The sequence below is a fragment of the Triticum aestivum genome, chromosome 7B, assembly GCF_018294505.1.
Source record: "Triticum aestivum cultivar Chinese Spring chromosome 7B, IWGSC CS RefSeq v2.1, whole genome shotgun sequence".
Taxonomy (NCBI): domain Eukaryota; kingdom Viridiplantae; phylum Streptophyta; class Magnoliopsida; order Poales; family Poaceae; genus Triticum; species Triticum aestivum.
This window is the reverse complement of record NC_057813.1, coordinates 28,194,932-28,200,448: the sequence shown is the minus strand read 5'-3', so window position 1 is coordinate 28,200,448 and position 5,517 is coordinate 28,194,932. Positions and strand designations below refer to the sequence as shown.

Sequence of the window (5,517 nt, the reverse complement as noted above, 5' to 3'; positions counted from 1 at the left end):
GGCCCCGGCGCCCGCCCCCAAGAAGAGTCGGCCGAAGGCGGCCGGCCGTGGGCCACGAGGGGCCGCCAAGGTCGTCGGCTCGTCCCCGGCCGTGAAGAAGCCGCGGAAGAAGCCCGCCGCCGCGGCCGCGGCCCCGCCCGCCACCGTCGCCGAACCTCCTCCCGCCGCGCACGAGGTGCTCGAGGAAATGGCAACCCCATCCTCGTTCATGGACCTCCTCCAAAACGCGGAGGTGGACCTCGGAGCTCCGCCTCTAGACCCCTTTAGGGTTGGCGACGACTTGGAGGAAAAGGAGGAAGATGAGGAGGATGAAGGGGGTGACGAGGAGGAGGTGGCCGAGATAGGGGTGGAGGCATTCACCACCGCTTCCCGCGCACACGCTCGGTTGACAAACTACACCGAGGCGGAAGATGTCCTCTTGGTTCGTGCTTGGGCAGCTGTGGGAATGGATGCTACCACCGGCACCGATCAAACCGGTAAACTCTATTGGCAAAGGATCGAGGACGTCTATTGTAGGATCAAGCCGAAGACTAGTGGGTTCATCCATCGCACTTACCGGTCACTTCAAGGCCGGTGGGAGTTGATCAAGCCCGCTTGTTCTCGTTGGAGTGCGGCCATGGACCAAGTGAGGGATGCACCACCTAGTGGAATCGTGGACAGTGACTATGTGAGTACATATTTCTTCACTATTTTGATTATGTGTGTGCACTATGCTATTGGTGGGTTCTTATGTGATTTATGTGTGGTTGATAGGAGACAATTGCCGGCTTGAGGTACAAGGAGATGGCCGCTTCCAAGGGCAAGCCATTCCCATTTAAGCATGTTTGGTCAATTCTTCAAACCTTTGACAAGTGGAAGTTGAGGGATCAAGAGACCGCACCCAAGAAGTCGGCAATGCTAAGGATGAACGATAGTGAAGATGAGGAGGAGAGGAACGTGGGCAAGCCCGAGGGAAACAAGAAGGGCAAGCTAAGGGTGAAGATGGAAGAAGAGGCGTCAAGCCTAAGGGAGAAGATGGACCACGTGATGAAGGCAAGAGAGGAATTGACAACGAAGACATTGGAGACGAAGCTTCTTATCACCGAGAAGAAGAAAGAGGTCAAGCTTGCACAAGTTGAAGCAAAGCGTGAAGAAGCAAAGCGCAAGGCCGAGTTGGAGGAGAGGATGATCAAGCTCAAAGAGGCAAAGGTATGGAAAGAACTCATGGTGGAAGAGAAAGAGCACATGATGATGTCCAAGAAGGACATGGATCAAGACCAATTGCAATGGTGGAAGGACTACAAGGAGGACATCGCGGAGAGGAAGAGGATGTTCCGTGTTGCGTCCTCTACTTTTCGAGGTGACACTCCGATGAGTAGTTGTGGTGATGGCGGTGTGTACGACTCCACCGGTGCCGATGGAGATGCTTGATGAAGCCCGCTTGTGGTCTAGGAGATGGCGCCGAGGTGCAACTTTTGGTGATGGTGCCGATGAGAGGAGGAAGATGATGATTTTGTGATGTAAACTATTAAACCATGCATCAATGATTGTCATTTGGTAGTTTGTTTGGAAGTTGATTGTGTTCTTGTTGTCATAAATTGTGAGTTCTCAAATGATAGATTTAAAGGTTGGCGTTGAGGCAAAGACTAGAACCCTCAAATCCAACCCTTAAAGTAGTTTACGGGTTGGGTTTGAGGGTTCTAGTATTTGCCCCTGTTTTTCAACCCTTAAAAATATCAAAAAGTGGCACTTCTCAACCCTTAAAAGTGCTTTAAGGATTTGAGGGTTTGAGGGTTCTACTAGTAATGCTCTTAGTCCGTACAGGACGATGGACCCCGGATATTGCCAGATGGAGTATAATAATGAGCGAAGATAAAGGTAGGGAAGGCGATGGTTCTTCCCAGGTTGAGTATGGAGCAAAGAGCCGACAATGACGCACGATTTCTGGTTGACCGAGATTTGTCTTGACGAGAGAGGAAAACACGTGCTTCATCAGCTTAGATGTGATGATACCGTGATAGTCCGTCCTTTGATGATAAGGTGTCCAAGTTGCCAGCCCAGGACCAGGAGCGTGGTTTCGGTGGCGTCGTGCGCTGTCAGATTCGGTAATGAAATTGGTCTCCTTTGCTTGGAGAAAATTGAGTCTGACGGCGAAGGACTATTCCTTGGTCATTCGCTGAGACTGATAGATGCGGCGATCTGGCAGGGAAGGATAGTCCAGATACTAGATAAAATTGTTAGTCCAACAAAAGATATGTTGTCATTTATTATTAAAACCATCTAGGGAGCACTTGTGCTTTCATCCACGATGCGTCTTCACGCGTCATTCGCGTCCTCCAGGCCTCTGACATTTATGTGGCAGAAGGCATACAATGATGCAGACATCCACCGTCGAGATTGTCCTCCGCTCCCCCCACATCCAGTCCCGTCCTTTGCCCCGCCCCGCGAGGAGGAGCTCGGTCACCTCCTCTACTGTGTTGTGGCGGCATCGGCCTCACCTTCGCCGAAGAACCTGACTGATCACACATAGGCATACGTCGCGGATTACATGTGCGCCCCATCGTCGACGCCGGTTCAAGTGCGGGACACGTACCGAAGGAGAGGAGGGAGCCGAGGCATGAGCAGGCCATTGGTCTTGGCGGCGTCAGCAAGCGTAGGCCAGTGGTCGGCATCCATGATGGCGGCGCCGGATCGGACGACCTGCACTCCTGCAGGCAGCTCCATGGTTGGGTGTAGTAGGGGAGGGCGGCCGCTGCCGGAGTGAACAGAAGAGCGGCTGGCCGGGGAAAGGAGGAGGTGGAGCGGGCACGATGCAATGAAGAGCAGCCGAGGTGATCTATATATAGGGAGGCATACAGCAATGGAGATACATAGAGACTCTTCAAGAGAAAACTTCATAGGAGGCGACCGCTCATTGGAAAGAGGCACGTCAAGTGAATCACCCACCGCCCATGCATGATATTTTTTCTATACACATTTCATATTTTTCAAATATTTGTTTAATAATTTTTTCAAATGCTTGATTATATTTTCTAACTATAGATCAACTTTTTTACACACATTTTATATTTTTTTACACATTTAACGGTTTTTAAGTGCTTGATTAACACTATTTGAATAGGTGGTCAAGATTTTTTTTTCTATACTATTTTTTAAAATTTTCAAATGCATGATTAACATCTATTTAAAACAAGATTAATTTTTTTAATACATGGTCAATATTTTTCTAAACAAGTTTTCAAATATTCAAATTGTAGATTAACATTTTTCCAATACAAGTTTCATCCTTTTTTAGTACATGATCAAGAGAAAGTGGCAAAGTGGTCGGACCCTTCCCTGGACCCTGCGCAAGCGGGAGCTACATGCACCAGGTTGCCCTTTTTTTTTTATCAAGAGAAAGTGGCACACAAAAGACAAATAAGATGCTAGCGCTAGAGCTACACGGCGACTACACAGCGATGAAGCAATGAAGTTCAAAAAATTTGAACCAAAAACACACAGCCACACACCGGTTTCTACCCCACCATATCCCAAAGTAATACATGTGTCAAGGAAGGAAATGCCCACAAGTTGCTTTCAACCAAGTGGTTGAACCTCAGGGCAAAAACATCCCCGGATATAGGGGTTCGGTGATAAACGTTGCGATCACCAGGCTGTTGAGAGATAGCCGCCGTGTCAACTTTGGCGACTGGGTCTGGGTACAGTGCAGTCTTGGATAGTTGGATTGGTGGTTCTTCGCGAGGCCGCTCGATCAAATAAATGATCACGACGAGTAGCTGCTGCTCCCAGTACAAGCCTACCAAAAGGAAAAGAAAAGAAAAGAAAAGAAAAGAAGAGAGAGAGCGCCTGTGAGGCAACCCTGGACAGCAAGAGCTGAAGAAGAATCAGACTGATCCCAGCCGTTAATCATGCTCTGGCCCACAGGCCAGATGTCAACAACCAAGCTTGAGTGCTTGCCTCCTTATTAGTCACAAGGATGCAACAGTACAATTCGATAGAAGAAATCCTGTTCAAGTAAGGTCATGCATCAATGCTGTGGAAATCCCCTTTTAAACTGCTTGTGCTGAGCGCCGACTTTCATCGAATACGGCTTTCCACAGAATTCTATAGGGATCTATGAGATCGAGAATAGTCCTTTTATACAGACTGCTAAGTGCGGAGACGGGAATCGAACCCGTGACCTCAAGGTCAAAAAAGAAGATCTAGAATATGTCCAGATGTGTGTGTATATTTATCTAAATTGTGGTACTGAATTATTATTTTTGAGATGTGCCGAGGGTTTTATTTTTTCCGAGGGTGCTGTAGAATGTCAACAAGGAAAGGAGGGGTGTAATTAAGCCATTAGCACAAAGATGCGTCGCTGCACTGCATTAGCATCCCTCCCAATAAAGCTCAAGGTAAAACTAGAGAAACCAACACTCATCTCTACGATGTCATGCATAATACTCCCACCATCCCAAAATTCTTGTCTTATATTTGTCTAGATACGGCTATATCTAATATTAAAATATGACTTGATACATCCGTATTTAGACAAATCTAAGGCAAGAATTTTAGGACGGAAGGAGTACTTCCTGTCTCTGCTCTCTCGTAGTTGCTGGAGTGTCACAACTTCACAATGTGTGTTGGGCATCTGTCTCAATGTGTACATGCTGGTGCTGGATAGCTCTTTCCAGAGCCAGCCAAACCGCATCTCTCACAGCCAAGGCTTCCATGACCTCCGCATTTGCTGTTCTTTCATATCGTAGGGCCTGAGCTCGGATCATCTGCCCTGTATTGTCTCTCCATATCAGTCCTATAGCTCCTGATTTACTCTCTTCTGCATAAGAAGCATGCACATTGATTTTCGTTTCAGCTACATCTGATGGTCGCCAACAAGCTTTTGGTTTTGGTGTCTTCATTCTGCCTTCTTTGCCCATCAAAAATAAATCATTTGCCGTGTCAATTGTCCAGGAAACCAAATCCATCACCGACCGCCCCTGGTTGCCATGCCGCCGAGCATTACGCTCAGTCCATTTCGCCCAGCAGCCACATAAAATGACACACGCATCTTCCTCTTTAATTATCTTCCCCTGGATAATGTCACTCGCCCAGAGGTGGTACTAATGTAAACAATAATGCTCAACATACAAAGAGTTACACGCAATTATACGCTGACTAGAATTTTTTTCATCTACTAACCAATCACAAACTTGCCCCCCTTGATTTTCAGGAGGGGTGGGCCGCCTCCCTATCTATTGACCAATCAAATTAATTCTTTTTGTAAAACCTTGTAACTCGTTTGTACGTGTAGCATTACTCTAATGTAAAAGCCTCTCTACTATACGTAGTGCACAGTGCTTGGGCGCTGAGCGTGTAACGGGCCGGCCCACTATGCTATGGTGGTCTGGAGTCTTGGCCCGCTAAAAATCAAACGGCGAGGCTAATGTTTGCAAACTCAAGGCTGAAGACACATGCTCTTCTCTTTTTGCTAATCTTGGCTAAAGTGGCTCCTATATGGTGCGTAGGGCGCTAGCTTGCGACCTAGCACAAAATGCC

The 5,517-nt window shown here is 47.7% G+C and overlaps 1 pseudogene; it reads right to left on the bottom strand.

Moving 5' to 3' along the window:
• Positions 1–3,814: 3,814 nt before the first annotated feature.
• Positions 3,815–4,003, bottom strand: LOC123163479 (uncharacterized; annotated as a pseudogene).
• Positions 4,004–5,517: the final 1,514 nt, after the last annotated feature.